Raw genomic sequence first — 22,382 nt, forward strand, 5'->3', positions numbered from 1 at the left:
TCCCTAACAGGGCTGCCTTCAGATGTCTTCCAAAAGTCTGGTAGTTGTTCTTTTCTTTGACATCTGGTGGGATGCACCAGTAGTGCCCACCAAAGAAGAATGGATAAGTAAAGTGATGCGACCCTGTGGAATCCGCAGAGCTACCAGCTAAAATAAGAGAAATAAATAAGGTGGAGGGGGAGAGAGAAAATAAAATAAGAGAAAAACCTAATGGTGAACGTTTTGTGGAAGAATGAAAAGCTTTCTCGGACTATTTCGAACCGCCGACCTTCCTATGGGCAAGCCCAAGAGGCTCAGTCGTTCAAACCGCAGCGCCACGCGGGGAGGAAGGGGTTAATGGGCAGGTGTGCGGCGCCAGCTGCATCCGCATCTACCTGGAGCATCTTTCCGGCGCTCTTACCTGGACGCTTTTCCCGGTTCGATTCCCCTCTGTGGCCACTAGGGGTCCTCCCCGCCGCCCTTTGTCCTCCTTAAACGCGGCTTCCTCCGCCCGGTTCCCTTTCCCAGGGCGAGGAAGGCAAAGAGGAGGCGTCTGTCAATCAGGAGAGCTGGCCCCTCCCCCCCCGCCTGGGCTGCCTCTCTCTTTCCAGCGCAAGCAAATAGATCCATGAATTGCCGGCGCGGGGGGCGGACTCGGCTGCTCGCCTGCCCGTCTCCGGATCCCGCAAGGGCAGAGACGCGGCTGCCCGGCGCCTCCCGTGCCGGAGGAGCTGCGCCTTGAGAAGCGGGACCCCTCCGGAGAAGGAAAGAAGAAAGAAAGAAAGAAAAAAGGGTGAGTGGATCTCTCTCTCTCTCTCTCTCTCTCTCTCTCTCTCTCGCCGGGCTGGACCCGGTGGAGACGTGGAGTCTTCCATCAGGTCCGCGCGTGATTCCCTTCTTCCAGGCAAGAGCTTGCATAGGGACCCCCCACCCCAGTTTGCAGAAGGGCTGGGCTCTTCCCTATCCCCCAACCCCCAACTTAGTTCATACCAGCCAGAGAGAGGAGAGGACGATGGTTTTAAGAAGAGGTTGGCACGGAGCAGCGAGTCTCCTTTTGCAAACCTAAAATACAGGAAGCCGGAGAATCGTAGAGTTGGAAGGGACCTCGAGGGTCATCCAGACTGACCCCCTGCAATACAGGAATCTCAGCCAAAGCATCCATGACACATGGCCATCCGACCTCTGCTTAGAAACCTCCAAGGAAGGAGAGAATCTGTTTCACTGTTGAACAGCTCAGAAAGTTTTTCCTGATGTTTGGTCTTGTAACTTGAAGCAATTGGAGTCCCATCTTCCAGAGCAGGAGTAGGAAAAATAGAAAGCCCCCCCCCCCCCGTTTCTCATATTTGTTACTTTTCCTCCCCCAGTATTTGCCCATCTGCTTGAGAAACTTCCATTAAGGTAAGATCACACAGTTGTTGCTCTGCTGAGAGCGACATACTTTTAAAAATAGGTCTTTAAAATTGGGGACAACGGCGAATGGGGAAAAGTTGTCATCCTTCCTTGGCAGTAATTTTCTTCGCAGTATTTGCTTCCTGTTTCCACCACCCAAAGGGCAGAGTATGCGAGGGAAGCTTCCCTGATGGTGTTTCAGACTATAATGCGATAATTACCTGGTGTAAAGACGGAAAAAGCAATTAATGGAGCACACAGAAGGCTATGTGTAATACAGATGTGCAATATAGAGCCTATGTTCTAAATAAACATGCATGCAAGCCATCTCTAATGCAGAGCGCAGTTGCTGTACATGTCAGAATTGTGTGTATGTGTGTTTATTACAAATATAACACATGCCATGGTAACTATTTGGTTGTAAACACAAACTAACAAAAGCTGGCTGGCTTGGACTAAATTTCCACTTGGGCTATCTTTTCTTCCTGTCTTAGAATAGCAAGAGATGGGAATAGTTTTTCTTAGGGCAGACAAATACTCAGTAACCACCCTATCCTTAATTTATTTTCCTCCTATATGCTGGATTTGACAACAGGGGGAAATTCCAGTCACCATCCATGATAGTTGCCCAATGCCTCTTTCTGTATCACTTGTTTGCAGGCTGTGTTAAGAGATGCTAATTTCTTTGGAGACTGTATATGTAGTATTTTTTGTTTCCCTTCCTTTGTTTCGGCCAGATGAGGAGCTGCAATGTATGTGAGAGGATTGTAATTCCGAATGCCAAGTCTTGAACTTCCCCTGCACAGTTGGGGGATGGAGGCAGACTGCCTAGCGATGTGTACTCTGTGTGTGACCTCCTCTGTGTGCGACTGCGTACAAGTCTGAGTCTGCCTGTGTCCGTGAACTTTACGAGCGCTCGGTTCCAAATCATTCAGTGCAGATTCCACACGGCTTGCTGGTTTACAGCCCACAGTCTGCCAGCCAGCCCATCTGTTAAAACACACTCCAGACAGAGCTCAAGAATCCAGGAAAGAGTTGCAAAAAGAACACTGCCTTTCCTGAATCTTAAAAAACACAGTATGAAATTAGGCATGTTGTTGAACTTGTGTGGAGCTTTGGAAATGGTGGTTTTGAGAACCTGAGCACAACTGAGTTAACATCCTGGCAAATCAAGGGTCTGGAGGGCTTTTGTTGTTGTTGTTTTTTGGTTCCTTGCCAAATTGTTTTTAATGATAGGCTTCTGTGAATGGTTGGTTTGTTTGGGCTATTTTGAGGCTGAGAGGCAATGAAGAGTTATCTAATTAATGGAAAATCTTCACATCTTCGTCTGTGCCAAACCATAGCTGGTTAAGGAAATCTTGCATGCCGTTTTCCTTAACCGTTTGTCAATCCAAAGCTGTGCTGTGTCTGTAAGAGGAAAAACTATTGCATTTGGTGCTAAAAACACAGACATTCTGCTGACCCTGAGGTTTATTGAGAAGTACCGGTAAGTTCAATAGATTTCGGTAGCACTTACCGTGAAGTAAATATGCTCACAATGGTAACCTGAGAGGAATAAATGCGCAGTGATTAAAGTGAGTATTCCACCTCAGTAACTGAATGGTTTACAACAGGTTCTGTGGAAAACTCAGAACCCCTCTAGGCTGGCATGTTCTAGATTTTGTGTGTGTGTTTTGTGTTTGCACTAGCTGCGTGTTTTGTGTTTGCACTAGCTGCAAAGAGATAATCCTGTCTGTCTTCACTTACTGGAAGGAGCAGCTTTGTGTATAGGAAATATTTGTTTATAAATATAATTCTATAGACAAGATAGATATCTGTGCTGAACAGATATTGCACACACTTCGAAAGGTGGGGGAAGAGGATTAAGGCAAAGCACAAATATTGTTTTGTTTTTATTGTAAGAGAGATACCCAAATCTGTACTGGGAGAGGCTAGACTGATGTCCATATGTGGGTCAATAAACGCAGACTCAATATCAATAAGGTGGAGATTCTTTTGGTAGATGGTTACTCAGTCCAAGAATTGGGGAAACTTCCCTGATTCCAATTAATTCACAACTTTGTCATTTCTCCAAATTCCTTCAAATATGCTTCTATTACCTGCATATTTTCCACCCGATTTTCAATTATCAGCAAGGTGCCACCTGCAAATAAGCTCATTTTCTCTTTTCCTTTATTACCTTTCCCTTTTATATTTTCATCGTCTCTAATTACGTTGGCTAAAACTTCAATAAGTAATACAAATAAAATTGGAGAAAGGGTGCATTTTTGTCTTGTACCTCAGGTTTAGCGTTATTGGTTCCGTTATGCCATCGTTCACTATGGCGCATGCCTTATTCCTTGAATATCATTGGCTTACAGGAATCAGGAAAAGTTCCTGTTCTGGGTAGCATAGAACTCCCCACCCCCAGAGAACAGGTGCATAAGCTGTCACTTGAGGCCCAAGTAGCTTCAGCTGTGAGGACTGCCTGTCCAGCTAGCTATGGACTTTCCTGTATCAGAGTAATCTGACTGCAGTGATTCATGCTCCTCGTAGGACTATAGCAATCCATGGGGCCACCTTGAAGACAGTCCGGAACCTGCTGCTGGTGAATTATGCCACTAAAGGTAAAGGGACCCCTGACCATTAGGTCCAGTCGTGGCCGACTCTGGAGTTGCGGCGCTCATCTCGCTTTATTGGCCGAGGTAGCAGGCGTGCAGCTTCCGGGTTATGTGGCCAACATGACTAAGCCGCTTCTGGCGAACCAGAACACACGGAAACGCTGTTTACCTTCCCGCTGGAGCGGTACCTATTTATCTACTTGCACTTTGAACTGCTAGGTTGGCAGGAGCAGGGACTGAGCAATGGGAGCTCACCCCGTTGCGGGGATTCAAACCACCGACCTTTTGCTCCGCAAGTCCTAGGCTCTGTGGTTTAACCCACAGTACCAGGTTGCTATGAAGAGCAGCAAGATGGGATCATGTGTTACTGATCCAGGCAGATGATTTGTGCTTCCTTGCAAGAGGGGATGGTTCCCGCCTGCTTGAAGGAGGCAGTGGTAAAACCACTCCTCAAGAAACCTTCCCCAGTTTCTGATCTCCCCTTCTGGGGCAAAGTTCTTGAGCAGGTGCTTGTGGACCAAATCCAGGCGCTCTTGGAGGAAACTCATTTTCTACATCCATTTCAATTGGGGTTTAGGCCCAGTTTCAGCACAGAAACTGCTTTGATCACCGTGTCAAGAGAGAGGCAGAGGAAACGTGCCCCTGTTAATTCTCCTCAACTTCTCAGCGGTGTTCAATACCATGGTATCCTTCTGGAGCGGCTGTCCAAGTTATGGGTGGCATCGCTTTGCAGTGGTTCCAGTCCTACTTGAATGGAGGTTTCCGGGGGGCGATGCTTTAGCCTCATGGAGCCTTCAGTGTGAGGTTCCTCAGGGTTCAATTTTATCCCCTATGCTGTTTAACATCTACATGAAACTGCAGAGTGGGGTTATCAGGAGGTTCAGAATACATTGTCAGCAATATGTTGATGGCACACAACTCTACTTCTCCTTTGCAACTGCAGGTGAGGCAGTGGAAGTGCTGGACCATTGTCTTGCCTCAGTAATGGACTGGATGATAGCCAATAAACAGAAGCTCAATCCAGATAAGATGGAGGCCCTGTTAGTTGGTGGTTCCTAGACCAGGTGGGTGGGAGGTTGCCCGCTCTTGATGAGGTTACACTCCCTCTGAAGGAGCAGGTATGCAGCTTGGGGTAATTCTGGATCCTTTGCAGCCCTTGAGGGTCAGGGGCACAGATGAGGAGAGGCTTGTAGCCCCCTGCTCCTGTCCAGCAGCCCATGGGACCACACCACAAAACAGGGCCTTCTTGGTGCCAGTATTTTGCTTGAGGAACTCTTTCTCTGTGGAGATTTTGTTGTATCTCATGTAATTGTCAGTTTAAAACATTTGTTCAGGCCTTTGGTCTGCAATTTGAGTGGAGTTTAATAGTCCCACGTCCTGTTGTCTGCTGCATCGTATTGTTGATGTTGTTTTTAATTATTGTGTTATGCTGACCATGAGGACGGAATCCTTGTTGGCAATTTTTCAAAGAACTAAAGCTGATCTATATCTCACAGCATCGCTTGTTTTTCTGCTGAGCCCTAAATGCATATTAGCAGGTGTTGATTCTCACAAACAAATGTACAAAGAGCCATTATGGCAAATTATAATGAATCCAGAGAAATTGCTGGCAAGATCACCTGGCTGTTTTCACTGGAGAAACGGCAGTCGTTAGGTTCAGGAATACCTGACTTGGGCTCACATTTCTCTTCATTCATGGATGTTTGGTCCTTTGACAATTGTGAATTGCCAAGCACCTTGGCCTTGGCTTCCAACCAAGTTGGACCAAGGGTTCATCCAGCCTCAAATCTGATTGCCAGAAGCTTTCTGACAATAGTCTTTCCTGGTACAGCGTTGACAGTGCACTGAGGGATGAATCTGAACATGTGAGATAAATTATTGGATATGAGAATGAATGGTGAAATGTCTAATGTTGTCCCTGGTGATGGCACTTTGTACTAAGGAAGACCTTTCTATCACCTATGACAAAAAAGCGAAGTCTCTTGTCCTTGATCTTCATGTGGTTTTCCCAGAAGGGAGGAGTACCTCAGTATAGGACCAGGCATTTGGCTTCATCCATACTTCCCAGAGCAGTCTAGCTAAGAGAGCTGATGCTAGGAAGGACTGGAATCCATAAATTCAGGACTTGTGTTTCACATCTGTCACCTCTAAATTATACCCCAAATTCATCATTCAACATTAGCTCTTCTGGAGCCTTTAGCCTGCCTCACAAATGGCCTAGCCATGATTAGGCTAAATAACCAATGTGAGAGGGAGAAGGAACAGCAGACCCGAGACATTTTGCTACTTGAGCTAAAAGGCAATGTGGGAACCATCCTTCTGTACACAGAAGCAGACCAGACTGGAAGTTGCATCATGTTTCAACACTGATGACAGGGCAATGTTCTTTGCCACATTGTGGGCACAGGGCAGGTTGTCTGGTGTTTGTACACACACAGTTCTTGGTCACCCCTTCCCTTGTCTCCAGCATTTGCTGCCTGAGGCAGCTGCCTCGCCCTGCCTTATGGTGGGGCCAGCGCTATAACTATTTTCTATGTGGATGAAGCTCACAGTTATTTCCGTACTATAGCTTTCAATCTGAGCTGCCTTTTTCACCCAGCTTCACTTCATTTCTCCTGGGTGTTTGAAGTCTTTATTATAATGACATGCATTGAATGCCTTTGGAGAACTTCTGATACAGTTTCCAGACCCTACAAGTGTCCCTGTTTTCCAGGGACTGTCCTGGTTTTACAGAAGCCGTCTGGGTTTCTGATTTGATTCCAAAATGTTCCGCTTTTACTTAGGACATCCCTATTTCCATCGGATAAATGTTGGTGGGTATGGTAGGATGTCCCTATTTTCATCGGAGAAATGTTAGGGGGTATGGAGTTATCCAACCCCCCCGAGTCATTTGAAGGCAGCCCTGTTTAGGGAAGTTTGTCAATGTTTAATTATGTTTTTATATATGTTGGAAGCCACCCAGAGTGGCTGGGGCAGTCGAGTCAGATGGGCAGGGTATAAATCAGGGGTCAGCAACCTTTTTCAGCCGTGGGCCAGTCCACCGTCCTTCAGACCATGTGGTAGGCCGGACTATATTTTTTTGGGGGGTGGGGGGATGAACAAATTCCTATGCCCCACAAATAACCCAGAGATGCATTTTAAATAAAAGCACACATTCTGCTCATGTAAAAACATGCTGATTTCCGGATCGTCCATGGGCCGGATTGAGAAGGCAATTGGGCCGCATCCAGCCTCTGGGCCTTAGGTTGCCTACCCCTGGTATAAATAGTAAAATTGTTATTATGGAATAGGACGTCCCTATTTTCATCGGAGAAATGTTGCAGGGTATGAGTTTGTTGCCTTTATAATAAGCATATAGTTCAAAACACTTCATGGGTATATGGAAGTATCCTGCCTCTGGGGAACCCAGTCAGATGGGTGGGGTATAAATAATAATAATAATAATAATAATAATAATAATAATAATAATAATTAGTGATATTAAAGGAGATATAGCCACAATGCCTAGTAGTCATTAATGCTCTTACCCACCATGAATTTGCCTAATCCCCCTTTGAAGCTATCAATTTGGCAACCATCACTGCATCTTGTGGTATCAAATGCCATAGATTTTAACTATGTGTTACAATCTAGCATTGTGAGAGAGCGAGCAAAACATCTCTCTGTCCCCTTTCTCCACGCGAAGCACAGTGATATTCTCTTCTAACATGTTTCGTCCCTGAGTTAACTACAAAGGCCCAAATGGTGCAATCTCCCCTCAGCCAGTCAGCATTTTCAGAGAACTATCCGCCATGACCCCAAGGTCTTGATCCTCGTCAGTCACTGAAGGTTCACCCCTTGTTAATGTATATGTGAATTTAGGAGTTTTTGCCCCAGCATGCATCACTTCGCGTTTACTTACATTGAACTTTTCATATTTAATCCTTACAACCAGGGCATTTTTACAGCTGGATCTCACTGGAACCTAGTTCCAGCAACTCTCAGGTGGGCGCCATTGCCATTATAAAAGAACAAGGGAGTTGTTCATGGTGAGTTCCGGCCCCTCTTTTTCTATAAAAAATAGCCCTGCTTGCAACCACCCCTTAATATAGATCCCTATTACATATGAGGAGGAAGGGCAGGCTGAGAGACAGACAGACAGACAGACAGACAGAGAGGTTTACTCAAGGCCACTGAATTTTGACAGAGGCAAGACTAAAATTTGTGGCTTCCTGCTTCCAAGTTCAGCTTCTCAGCCGTTATACTGCAGTATCTGAAAGCAGCCCGAGTGAATTAGATTTGAGGGACACATGTGCTGTTAGACCCCTGCGAGTGAGGAGAATTGGGTCTTTAAAATAGAACTCTGACTGCTTGCTAGTTCTTCATGGGTGCTCTGATGACAGCTGAGGCAGAAGCCATCAGCCTCATCTGTCATCCGACACAGAAATGATGAGCCTGTAATACTGACCTTGAATAATGTTATGCCGAGTGAGGCATGCACAAGAACGGGGACCGGACCGGACTCCCAATTAATTTAGTCCTGGAAGCTGCAGCTTTTTGGTAGTGCTGAAATGAACGGGGTAACTTTCCTAATAAAATCTGAACCATCTCATTGCCGTTCACCAACACATTCAAACTTCACCTTGGCAAAAGTTCACCTGTCCTGAAATAATGGCAACTTCAGCATGAAACAGGGATGCGCAGGTCAATGTGCAAAAACAACGGCGCAAGGAGCATTGCTCCTGTACAAAAAAAGGCCTGAGTGTTTACACTGGGTTTGTGTGAATATCTGATCAGATCTGGAGATGAATTATTTTTTTAGGTATAACTTCAGTAGCGAAAATTCCATAAGATCTAGGGTTGCCACATTTCAAAGAGCAAAAAAGAGGACACATTTGCCTACTTGGGGCTACCTGTGAAGGTGACCCAGAAACTACAACTAATCTAGAATGCGGCAGCTAGACTGGTGACTGGGAGTGGTCGCTGAGACCATATTACACCAGTCCTGAGAGACCTACATTGGCTCCCAGCACGTTTCCAAGCACAACTCAAAGTGTTGGCACTGACCTTTAAAGCCCTAAATGGCCTCGGCCCAGTATACCTGAAGGAGCATCTCCACCCCCATCGTTAAGCCCAGACACTGAGGTCCAGCTCCGAGGGCCTTCTGGCAGTTCTCTCACTGCAAGAAGTGAGGTTACAGGGAACCAAGCAAAGCAGAGGGCCTTCTTAGTAGTGGTACCCGTCTTGTGGAACGTCCTCCCATCAGATGTCAAGGAAATAAGCAACTATTTGACTTTTAGAAGACACCTGGACAGCCCTGTATCGGGAAGTTTTTAATGTTTGATGTTTTATCATGTTTTTAATATTCTGTTGGGAGCCGCCCAGAGCGGCTGGGGAAACCCAGTCAGATGGGTGGGGTAATAATAATAATAATAATAATAATAATAGTAATAATAATAATAGTAATACTTTTAACTATGGATTGCCATGACGACTCTTGTGTTACATACCCATGAAGAAGAGGATGTGTCCTGCAAAAAGAGGACATATGGCAACCTTAATATGATCATGCATGGAATTCAAACAATTTCCAATTCATTTTATGGCTCTGTTATTCTGTGACTATAGTACCTTCACCTGCTGCTCCAGTCAGGTTTGTTTACACTATAGAGACTGAGTTATACATGTTGAAAGCAAGAGGAAGCATCCCTAGATGATGATAAGCTCTATGTTGTCCTCTGTTGTGATAACATTACCCTGTATATATAGGTAAAAATGGGCAAACACACAGTGGTCTGATACACTCTTTTGTTGCCTTTATCAACAACTTCTTAGGAATCTTTCCAGTATAGACAAGAGGTTTGTTTTCAGGATAGCTCTAAACCAACAGTTGAGCATCCTTGATGGTATCTGCATATGGTCACTGATCAACAATGGAAATGGCAACACAAAATACCCATCGCTATCATAATTGGCCCTTGATGAACAAGTGAATGCCCGAACCCCAAAATTCAGGTAGTTTGAGGGAGCTATGCAGGATCTTTTTAGCTAATTTCTTAATGTATGCCAGCTTCCCCCAATCTTCCACCTTCCAGATGTTTCGAACCATTACTCCAATTGGCATAGCCATGTAGATTGGGGAAGGCTCATGTATACAAATTGGCTGTAATCTCTAGTTGTATATGGTGATGTCACCTTACTTTTATATGTAAAAACTATTAATATTTTAATATTAATTTGCGAGTGCCATGTTTGCTTTTAGCAAACTAACAAATACTATCAGTTAATGGAAATCTGTTTGTGAACTTCTTGAGCAAAGCAAAATGGAAAGATTGCTCATTCTGAGTTCTGAATTGCTGTGTCTGAATTATTGAAGTATATGTATCTAATTTTTTTTGTAATTTTCATTTATATACATTATGACAATTATTTAACCATAATTTTAACATTTTAAATTCCGAGTCCCTTCCCCCTCTTTCTGCGGTTCCTTACATTTATTTTTGTCCTTTCCTGCATACTCCAAATTGCCTTAACTTATTCTTTTAGTCATCTATTCTCATATATATCTTATATATATATTTAAAACAGCAGGTTTTTACGATAATCCTGCCAATGTCTTGATCTGTTTACAGTTTGTTTGTAAATACTTAATAAACCATTTCCATTCCTTTCTAAAAAGTTTGCTGCCTTGATTTCTTATTCTTCAGTAAGTTTCACCATTTCTGCATACTCCATTAGTATCTGTATCCATTTTTCATTTGTCGGGAACTGCCAGAAGGCACTTGGAGCTGGACCTCAGTGTCCGGGCTGAACGATGGGGGTGGAGACACTCCTTCAGGTATACTGGGCCGAGGCCATTTAGGGCTTTAAAAGTCAGCACCACCACTTTGAATTGTGCTTGGAAACATACTGGGAGCCAATGTAGGTCTTTCAGGACCGGTGTTATATGGTCTCGGCAGCCGCTCCCAGTCACCTGTCTAGCTGCCACATTCTGGATTAGTTGTAGTTTCCGGGTCACCTTCAAAGGTAGCCCCACATAGAGCGCATTGCAGTAGTCCAAGCGGGAGGTAACCAGAGCATGCTCTATTGCCATATTGTCATTCCATAGGAATGGGCCATAACTGAGTTTCATGCTGAGTTTTGTGAGTGTGTTGGAGAGTCTGAGGAGCCCCATGCATAGGCATCTACTCTGAGGGGCCCAGATCCCTTCAGGTGCCTCATAAAACATTTGAACCTCCCCCCAGTATTGAGAACAATTGGGGGGTAGAGGAGGTTGAGCGAGGAGCCGAGCTCCCAATGGCTTCTGTGGCTGGTGACTCCTTCTCCACCTCCTCTTTGTCCTCTTGCAATGGAGGGGAAAGAGAGGGGGAAGCAGCCCCAGGCCAGTGGCGGCGAAAGGAGCAGGAACAGATCTGCCAGCCATTGAAACTGGGCTGCTGCTGCATTCAGCGACACCATCTGGCTTCTCCCAGCATCCCTGTGTCACGTAGACATCATGCCCATGTCATTGTCCCCCCATCTTCTGCTCAAGTTGGTGCCTGTGATCCCACGTTACCTAAGAATCCACTCCAAAATCATAAACGGCTCAGGACCGTAATACCTCAAGGACCGCCTCTTTCCATACGAACCTACCTGGACCCTGAGATCATCTTCTGAGGCCCTTCTTCATGTGCCTCCTCCTTGAGAGGTCCAGAGGGTGGCAACACGAGAAGGCGGCCTTCTCTGCAGTGGCTCCCCATCTGTGGAATGCTCTCCGCAGGAAGGTTAGCCTGGCGCCTTCATTATTCACCTTTAGGCGCCAGGCAAAAACGTTCTTTTTTAACCAGGCCTTTGGTTGACCTGGGATGCGGGTGGCGCTGTGGGTTAAACCACAGAGCCTAGGACTTGCCGATCAGAAGGTCGGCTGTTCGAATCCCCGTGACGGGGTGAGCTCCCATTGCTTGGTCCCTGCTCCTGCCAACCTAGCAGTTCAAAAGCACATCAAAGTGCAAGTAGATAAATAGGTACCGCTCCAGCGAGAAGGTAAATGGCGTTTCCGTGCGCTGCTCTGGTTTGCCAGAAGCGGCTTAATCATGCTGGCCACATGACCCAGAAGCTGTATGCTGGCTCCCTCAACCAATAAAGCGAGATGAGCACTGCAACCCCAGAGTCGGCCACGACTGGACCTAATGGTCAGGGGTCCCTTTACCTTTACCTTGGTTGACCTGATCGACATTCTATACCCTTTGAAAGTGTGGCTCTTTTGGGGGGGATGTTATTGGGTTATTGTTTTTATTTTGATTTTATATATTGTGATCTTTGTTGTGAACCACCCTGAGACCTCTGGCATAGGGCGGTATATAAATTCAATCAATCAATCAATCAGTATCAAAGGAGGTCTCCATCCATTGCAATGCTAGGTACAGTGGTACCTCGGGTTAAGTACTTAATTCGTTCTGGAGGTCCATTCTTAACCTGAAACTGTTCTTAATCTGAAGTACCACTTTAGCTAATGGGGCCTCCTGCTGCTGCCGTGCAAGATTTCTGTTCTTATCCTGAAGCAAAGTTCTTAACCTGAGGTACTATTTCTGGGTTAGCGGAGTCTGTAACCTGAAGCGTATGTAACCTGAAGTGTCCGTAACCCGAGGGACCACTGTACTGTACTGTATTTTAGAAATGTTTGAGAAGCACTTCTGTGTATATGTGGAAGCTGCATATGTCAAACCAAGTTTTTGGGTTCTCGCCATGTGCTGTAAGTTTCATATTTGGCCGGAAAATAAATGGAATGAAATATTATTTGGTCACCCATGTAACTAGTAAAGCTCTGCCCAAAATATACTTGTTTCAGGATAGATTCCATATGACATCCTTCTTCTTGCTTGTTTAGCAATACTACAGTAACTACTGTCTTCTAGAAAGTCAACATTAATAGGCAGCATCCCGTTTATCTGAAGTAATATTCTTTTACTGGATCTGCCTTTTGACATTTATTAACAGTAAAACAGCTTGCACAAACAGCTTCCAAATAACTTCTGACAAATAAAAATGAAAATCCCAGATAAATAACACCAGACACCACAACTTGGACAGATAACTATTACGTTATATCCTCCACTGTTAGCTGTAGGCCTAATTTGAGCCAAGGTTTGTGTGTTCAGACACGGAAACATCCCCCCCCTAAATAAATGCACACATGACTCAAATTTTTGGTTTGGTTTTTGGCAGAATTTAGGCCACAACTTTATTGATTACAGAAAGTGACTGGTTGCACAGGCTCTGGTTCGACTAGCTCCCTGCCATGCCGGCAGCGCTGACCCAGGGTTCCAGCATAAGTCAGCCAAGGGTGAACACCTGGATAAGCGGAAAGCCGGAAACGGGGTAACTCTGCCACCCAAATGTCCCCCTGGACTCAGGCACGGGCACAACCCCCTCTCAGGGGTTGACCAAACCATCGAGTCCCTGGATTCCTTTAACAGAATACCCTTCACATAGGGATGGCGAGAGCGTTCTCCCATCCCTATCACCTGAACCAGAGCCTATCTGCAACCTTACAAGTTGTGACGATTTGCTACGCAGCAGGCAAAACCCAAATGGCAACAGCCAATCAGCCAAGTGGGGAAAATTCCTGCCATGCCCCTGTCCTAACGACAGATGACACACGACGGCATAGCAAGGTCAAGTGCAACAAGCCCTAAAAGTAGAGAGAGGTGGGTGGGTGTTCCGAATGCACACGCCGAAAGAGGAAGCTCTGGGTCACGTACATGCTCATAAATAGGTCTTTCGAACCGTTTGGACTGCGTCCCATTGGCCAGATTGTACCCAGCTCCAAGGGACCTTCCAACTGGGTGTTGTGGTTGACCAGTTGTACCCACCCACAACACAGGGTGTTGGTTTGCCAGGTCTCAACGCAATACGTGCCCTCTTTAAGAGAGGACCCAATTTACTAGTAGAATAACAGTGTTCAACATTTATACAGTGCTCTCAGTGCCTTTCACATGCCATCTCTGCTTGCAGCAACCCTGTAAATCAATATTATTCCCCATATTGCAGATGGGAGGACTGAGGCAGAAATGGCATCTCTAAGCCTAATAGTGAGAAAAGGACCTCCTGATTGGCAGTCCAGTTTCTTGGCCACTCTGCTACACCATCTCTGGTTTTTAATACAAGGTGCAATCCTGGATCATGTGAAATCAGATGACTAGATATGAGCAGATAGAGTTGTTGACCTCGCTACTGAGTCACGCACATTCACGGCTCTTGTGATCTGGATCAAAAATAGATTCCATGCCAATGAATGTGGCTTCCCTTCAGGATTGGGTCCTGTCCTCCTTTCAAAATAGTGCTAAGCAAGTGTCTGTAAAACTTCTTTAATAAGAGTAAGCCAGTGGTCTGAGGAAATCATAAAGGTGAAGAGCAATCCTTCTGGTGAAAAGTCTACATCACAATGGAAAGGCAAAGAGTTCGGCATCTCCTGAGGGGTGAAAGGTGTTGAAGGTTCCATACCCTCCAACATTTCTCCAATGGAAATAGGGACATCCCATTCCATAATGATAATTTTACTATTTATACCCCACACATCTGACTGGGTTGCCCCAGCCACTCGGGGCGGCTTCCAACATATATACAGTGGTACCTCAGGTTAAGAACTTTTTTTAAAAAAAAATATTTTTTATTAAGTTTTCCATTTTAACAATCCAATCAGATCACACTCAGGTTAAGAACTTAATTCGTTCTGGAGGTCTGTTCTTAACCTGAAACTATTCTTAACCTGAGGTACTACTTTAGCTAATGGAGCCTCCTGCTGCTGCCGCGCCGCTGCTGCGCGATTTCTGTTCTCATCCTGAAGCAAAGTTGTTAACCCAAGGTATTCTTTCTGGGTTAGCGGAGTCTGTAATGTGAAGCGTCTGTAACCTGAAGCATCTGTAACCCGAGGTACCACTGTAAATACATAATAAAACATGAAACTTTTTTTAAAAATCCCTTTACAGGATTTCCTTCAGGTGGCTCGGTTGTCTGATAACTCCATACCCTTCAACATTTCTCCAATAAAATAGGGATGTCCTAAAGAAAACCGGGACATTATTGGATGAAATCAGAAACCAGGACAGCTTCTCTAAATCAGGGACGTTCCTGTAAAATAGGGACTTGGAGGGTCTGAGGTTCCTGTGCACACATTTAAATGAACATTAGTTACAGCTATTGCCATACTCTGGGAAATTAAAAAAATAACTTTGGAAAGCAAATGTCCCCTTTAAAAGGCAATTATATGCATCTTTGTCTTAAAATCATTGTTCCGCACCAAATATTCAGAGACACAATTTCATATAAATGTTGTCTCTACTGATCCTAGAAGTTTAAAAAAGAAAAGAAAAAAACCCAACTAGTCTTGGAAGCACTGCACTTCAGAATTTTAAATAGAAACTATCGTAGGAGACCTTGAGCAGTAAACAAACCCTGTTTTTGCCTTGCAACTAGACATTCATCAGTCATAACCATGACATCTTCATCTTTTGGTCATGTGGGCCTTTCTCCTGTTGTTTTCCTAAGAGGCCCACCCCATGGCACCCCTGAAAGATCATCAGGATCAATGTGTCCTGCGAATATTGGGTTCTGTTTGTTTTATAATGAGATATGAAAGAGAAGCTGCCTCATTTCCCCTCTCCAGTTTGCCTACCAATAAAGCCTTGCCACCAGTGAAATTTCATTTTTCATTGAAGTGTCAGAAAGCATTTAGGTCCTACTTCTGCAGGGAGCCCAATTTCCATAATGCTGTGCTACTGTTTCATTATTCCAATATTAGTTTGTTTGTGTGGTTCTGTTTTGTTATTTTAATTGTGATGTTTTTGTACCTTCTCGACCACCATTTGGCGAAGGGCGAAATAAATAAGAAATGGCAAACTTTAGACATGCTTTCGATTTTAGGCTTTTCTTCTGGCATTCCCTGACAGAAGTATGCAGAAAATTATTATGCTTCACTGTGGGGTATTTCTAGAATATTGGTGGAAATTGGAAGTTCAGTGCAGAAGTTGGAATGTGATTTTTTTTTTTACAAGGCAGCAAGCAAATGGCAAAGATCACCATTGTTATACAGGATTAGCAATCTGTTATATAAATGTCCTGTGGTAATCTTCACGAACAGCAGGGACCCAGGCTGAATGAGCCTTAGCTGTTGCCTGTTACTTTACGATTACTTCCTTCCAATTTTTCAACCCAGAGTAAAGAGAGATTATGGAAGTAATAGTGCATAGTGAATCCAGTCTTGGGTGACTGTTCAGCAAAGGAAATGAAACCACAATGAAACAAAATTCAAATTCCATAGGGGAGTTCCCATACAAGGCTGGGGGAAGCGTATTGGCACATAAGTATGTCCTCATGTATTTTATTCACCTTATTTGGGTGTTCATTCATATGATTTTAAGAATCATGTAGAGGGGAGAAAGGGACCATGCTCACTGGCTCACCTGTTTGGGAAATCTGGACTGTGTTAGAATCACTTCTGCCATTGTAGAAGCGCTTTCTCTAGTAGCGTTTTCTCCCAATCCACCTCCATCATGGAAAAAGCTGCCGACTACTGCCTGTTTGGTCACCCAGCTGTTTCTATAATCAAAACCCTAGAAATCAATAAATGGTAGGGTTTTGATTATTTGAGATGTGAAGGGAGAAATCAGCAAATTCCTGGGCTAAGCCTATGCAAAATGACCTGGCCAAGCTAGGGCCATTAAGAAACCATTGAGGGCCATTGGCAATGCAAGAGAACTGTCCTTCTCCCCTTGTCCTGAAGTGTCAACAGAGACTGGGCTTTGAAAGGTTGCCAGGGCAACTGGGTGTGAGGTTTTAACAGGCTGTTCTGGGAGGAAGAAGCAGGAAGAGAAAAGATTGGGATCCATCTTGGGCAGGTTGGCTGAAGGCTGGCTGGGAGAGATGGCTTGGACACCATGGACTGCTGTGGAGGACAATGAAATGACCATGCTGTAAGATCTGGACTCCCTCCATGCACACTGAAGGTGAAGAAACCATATTTCTTAAAACTATGACAGTCTCCACCGTGTCTCGGTTCTCCAAAGGACCACAGGCTCTGGGTGAGTGCCTGGAACCCAGATGTTTCTCCCTGTAATCCTGTAATCAAAAATAGAAAGAAGCGGTCATCGTGCTTGTGTAGCTGGGCTTGGATTAATTCACATATTGGTAACAAGGAATGCTGTAACATCTCTTTTATGAAAAATAACAACTTGACAATAACAATGTCCTCTACCAGGGCAAGCAGCCGGTGTCCCAGAGAGGCAAGAAAGAAGCACACACCGTCCTTTCCCTAATTTTGTTGCCAGAAATGGATTGTGTTCTTGCTGAAAGGCAAAGCGGCCCTAGTGATATATTAATGATCTGTTATAAACGATGAGACCAACTAAATCCATACTTTAAAATTACAACAGAGCCAGAATAGTTGTTCAGTGATACATGTGCTCTATCCTAAGCATTTGCTTGTTGGACAGCAATATCTTAAATCTGAACAAGGAAAATGAATAGGTAAACACTGGCAAATAATTAGACCTATAAACTGATCAACTTTGTTCTACTGTTAGAGAAATGCATATACAATGGTACCTTGGTTCTCAAATGCATTGGTTCTCAAACGCCTTGGTTCCCAAATGCCAAAAACCCAGAAGTGTTCCGGTTTTTGAATATTTTTCGGAAGCCAAATGTCTGATGTGGCTGTCGGCTATTGTTTCTGGGCGCCTGCACCAATCAGAAGCTGCACCTTGGTTTTTGAACATTTCGGAAGTCAAACGGACTTCCAGAACAGATTAAGTTTGGCGCTTTTATTTTTTCCTATTTATTTTGCGTTTTTGTTTTTGAGGCTTTTTCAGTTAATTGGTTCTTCTGACTTTGTGGATGATAATTTTTACCATCTACAATACTTTCTTATTTATTTTATAGTACAGTACATTGATGATTGCTCTCATTTTTTGGATCAATGGTCTTGTTAGATAGGAAAATTCATGTTAAATTGCTGTTTTAGGGGTTGTTTTTAAAAGACTGGAACAGATTAATCCGTTTTGCATTACTTTCTATGGGAAAGTGCGCCTTGGTTTTGGAATTCTTTCATTTTGAAATGGACTTCTGGAATGGATTAAGTTTGAGAACCAAGGTTGCAAACAAGCCCTCATGGCTGACTACCATCCATTCCCACTGCCCCCCCAACGCCCCCATTAGGTTATTGGTGCAGGGGGCTTCTCTCTCCCCCAGCCCCTCCCCTCCCCCTGCCTACCTCCTCCGCCACTCTGCCAGCAGTTGGGAGCTGACAGTGGTGGCAGCGCTGTTAGGATATAGTTCCATTCCACCTTAAAAGGAGCAGGCATGGCTGGTGTATCATATGCCTGTTTACTTCCAGCTCTCGCTAGGAACTTCCGTTTGTATATAGCTTTTGTATTGCTGCTGTTTTTCCTGGACATGGAGGCAAGCAGTCATGTTCTTCCTTTGTTCTGAACTACATTGAATAAAGCTGTAAATGTGCTCTCTCTCTGTCTGCATCTTTCATTGTGGAGACTTACACACTGCTGAAAGGGCGTGCATGGGTCTTGGAACGTCTCTGAGGCTCGTGTTGCTAATTGACTCTGAGGCTCGTGTTGCTAATTGACTGGTGATCGTCCGGAGACAACTGGGGGCCTGCCTGATGCCTCCGTCAGGGTGGAGCCAGTGTGGTCAGGAGCCAGTGTGGTGTAGTGGTTAAGAGCAGTAGATTCGTAATCTGGTGAACCGGGTTCGCGTCTCCGCTCCTCCACATGCAGCTGCTGGGTGACCTTGAGTCAGTCACACTTCTTTGAAGTCTCTCAGCCCCACTCACCTCACAGAGTGTTTGTTGTGGGGGAGGAAGGGAAAGGAGATTGTTAGCCGCTTTGAGACTCCTTTGGGTAGTGATAAAGCGGGGTATCAAATCCAAATTCTTCTTCTTCTCTTCTTCTGTCTCCCTGGACGTATCCCAACAAAAGTGCCTTTCCTTTTCGGGCCAGTTTTCCCTGACACCAGGCACGCCGAGCTCCAGCCCACAGCGCAGCCATGGGGAGAGGCGGGTGGTGAGGCTTCCTATCAGAGCCCAGCCCCCTTCCTCTGCGGGGCAGGGAGAAGCCAGGAAGGGGAAGGGAGGAGAAAAAATTGCAAAAAATGGCAATCGCGTCGCTCCAAGCGGCGATTGCAGAACCGTTTGCGGGCCAGATCCAGAGGGCAATTGGGCCGGATCCGGCCCATGGACCTTAGTTTGCCGACCCCTGCACTAGCACAACTGCTTTGTTTTCTGCTTCCGTAACAGCTAAGTTTGTGCGGAACTCAGTGGAAAGCAATCATGAGCTCTAAGCCTCTCTTGGCATTTCCCTAGGTACCGAACAGTTCACAGTAAATCAAGTTCATTGGGGGAGACCTTGTTTATTCAGAAGACTTTTGCAAATGTCTTGCAGCATTTGATACGTTCTCCTACGCTCAGGCGAGTTGAAAAACAAAGCCATTAGAACAGAAACTCGTGTGATTTCTTGGCAGCAGCTGACTGCTGTCAATATACACGGTATGCCAAGACTTGCCGTATTAATAATACAAGGGGAGAAGGCAAGAAGAAGAAGAAAAATCTGACTGATTGATAAAATAACAGGTTCAATTGGCTTGTCTATCGAACAGGTCATGCATGTGTTTTCACTTCCTAACTTCTCCGGGTAGCAAAGCAGCATGAATTCATACAAAATGTATAGCATATGTTTATGCTTTTTTTAAAAAAAAAAAAATTAGATTCTGGAATGGGCACACATAGCTGGAATATTTCTCAAGTAATCTGAGCAATGCTCTTTGGGTAAAACCACAGCCGGGCATGTTCTGCTTCCTCTATCTCTCTCTCCCCCCCCCCCCCCTTGTGCACACACTGTATTTTGAAAGCTCTTTTATGATGCACGAAAGCAGCTGTTTTGGAGCTGAAAAGGCACCAGGCATTTTAAAACGCCGTTTTAACTAGGTATGCTACAGACTACTTCCATCTGTGCTAGGCTATTTGGTGGAGCTGAGCCTTGGGAGTGATGGTGTTCGCCCACATTTTGCAATGCAGATAAACCTCAGTAGAAGATTTAGCTCTGCACCTGGCTGTAGTTTAAACAGGACTGCTTTCTTGCAAGCAACACAGCTGTGGTTGGTAGTGCCATTAAAAAGTAAGGTGTGTACCAGGATAGTAAAAAGCAAAATGTGTATTTTAGGAACATACCAGTTACCAGGGTCACATTCCTCATTACATTTTCTGGCGAGGCTTTAAGCGTTGTTGTTGTGTTTTAAAAAATAAATAAAAAATCTCAGTGATTTTGAAATGGAGAGGGTCTTCATTGGATTTTATGAGGAGAAGGTGAGAACAGATTAATAATAATAATTTATTATTTATACCCTGCCCATCTGGCTGGGCTTCCCCAGCCACTCTGGGCGGTTTCCAACCAAATATTAAAATACAGTAATACATCAAACATTAAAAGCTTCCCTGAACAGGGCGGCCTTCAGATGTCTTCTAAAAGTTTGGTAGTTGTTGTTCTTTTTGACATCTAGTAGGAGGGCATTCCACAGGGCAGGCGCCACTACTGAGAAGGCCCTCTGCCTGGTTCCCTGTAACTTGGCTTCTCGCAGTGAGGGAACCGCTAGAAGGCCCTTGGTGCTGGACCTCAGTGTTCGGGTAGAACGACTGGGGTGGAGATGCTCCTTCAGGTATACTGGACCGAGGTATATGGTAACATAACATTAAGACCAGTGTTCAAATGTAGCCAGGCGCATTTTGCACCTGACTATTGTCCACTTGCGACCAAATGAAGAGGCCTGGGTGCCAGGATGGCACCTGACGTCTTCAACAGCGTTCGAAACTCCCATTGTTCTGGGCACCATTTTTGCGACAGGGGATTTCATTAACACGACCGTTTCTGAGCTCAGGGTGCAGTACTGTGCCTGAGATTTCAGATTAAAACTTCAGAGTGGAAGGAAAGGAGGAGCTTTTTCTGCCTCCCCACTTCCAGCCGCTCTCTGAAGACCGTAGAAGAGACCCTCTTAAGAATATTAAGGGGGTGACCCAAACTGTATAGAAATTTATTCATGTGTGCAGCTACAGCGACAAGAATGCTACTTGCCCAAAAATGGAAAGAAGAGGAAGTCCCAGTAAAGGAAGAATGGATACAAAAACTGATGGAATATGTGGAAAGGAGAACATTACCTGAAAAATAGGAAATCAAGAAACCAAACTTTTTATAAAAGAATGGAAATGGTATACTGAATATTTACAAACAATCTGTAAACAGATAAGTACATTGGCAGGGTTATTGTAATAACCTCCAGTTTCATAAGAGTATATATTTAGAGAAGATGATCAAATGAGCAAATTAAGTTAATTAGGATATGCAGAAGATATTAAAAATAAATTTAAGGAACCCCAGAAGTCAAGTTTTGAAATGTCAAAATAATTGTAAAATCAGTGAAATGTATAAACCTAGAAAGTATAAATAAAAATTGAAAGAAAGAAAGAAAGAAAGAAAGAAAGAAAGAAAGAAAGATAAGGCTATCGAGCCATTTTGTCCCCAAATGGCAACCAGACATTCTGTTTTGGCGACTGTAACCTTGGTTTCAGGAGCCATTTGGCACCTGGCTGATATATCTTGGGTTTCTAGCGCCGATTAAGCATCTTTGAAAAGGCAGTACAGTGGTACCTCGGGTTAAGTACTTAACTCGTTCTGGAGGTCCGTTCTTACCCTGAAACTGTTCTTAACCTGAAGCACCACTTTAGCTAATGGGGCCTCCCACTGCCGCCGCGCCGCCGGAGCACGATTTCTGTTCTCATCCTGAAGCAAAGTTCTTAACCTGAAGCACTATTTCTGGGTTAGCGGAGTCTGTAACCTGAAGCGTATGTAACCTGAAGCATATGTTGTAACCCGAGGTACTACTGTAGTAACTTGTGAGTTAGTGACTTTTCTTTTCTGTGCATAGCTAAGAAGCATCGTTTTTTTCACCACGTCTTTCTGTTTCTTTGTTACATTTCAGGTTTGGCCGGTCGCCTTTGGTCCCAGCAAGCCAAGTTGGAGCGTTTCACCACCACCACCATTAATCTAAAGCTCGCTGCTGAAATGACAACCGGCGTCAAAGGTATGGCCTCCACCGCAAGTAACAGTTTTCCGATGCTCCAGTGAGAACGCTTGAGGGGAAGGGGGTTGTCTTTGTCCGTCCTTCTGTTGGTGCTTTGCTGAGGTGAGACGAGTCCCTTTGCCACTCGGATGATGCAGGTGGTAGCATGCTAGCCTATTCATTCCCTTTGCTGCAGGAACATGGAGTGATCAGGCTGAGAGCATGGGGAACTGTGACGCAGGTGTGTTCAGCAGCCCCTTGTGCAGAGCATATGGATGTTCCGTTTGCATGCGTGTAGAACCCATCAAAATGAGGATTGTGCTCAGGCTTTCTACCGAC

At 44.8% G+C, this 22,382-nt stretch overlaps 1 protein-coding gene across 1 annotated transcript in view; it reads left to right on the forward strand.

Annotated features, from left to right (window-relative positions):
- Window positions 1-591: 591 nt before the first annotated feature.
- Window positions 592-22,382, forward strand: part of MARCHF3 (membrane associated ring-CH-type finger 3) — a 166,834-nt gene continuing 145,043 nt past the window's right edge. The window contains exons 1-2 of the mRNA XM_083702450.1: window positions 592-772; window positions 21,963-22,064. The gene's annotated coding sequence lies outside the window, so the exon portion shown is untranslated. The remainder of the gene's footprint in view (window positions 773-21,962; window positions 22,065-22,382) is intronic.

The sequence above is a fragment of the Podarcis gaigeae genome, assembly GCF_964106915.1.
Source record: "Podarcis gaigeae genome assembly, chromosome: 11".
Taxonomy (NCBI): domain Eukaryota; kingdom Metazoa; phylum Chordata; class Lepidosauria; order Squamata; family Lacertidae; genus Podarcis; species Podarcis gaigeae.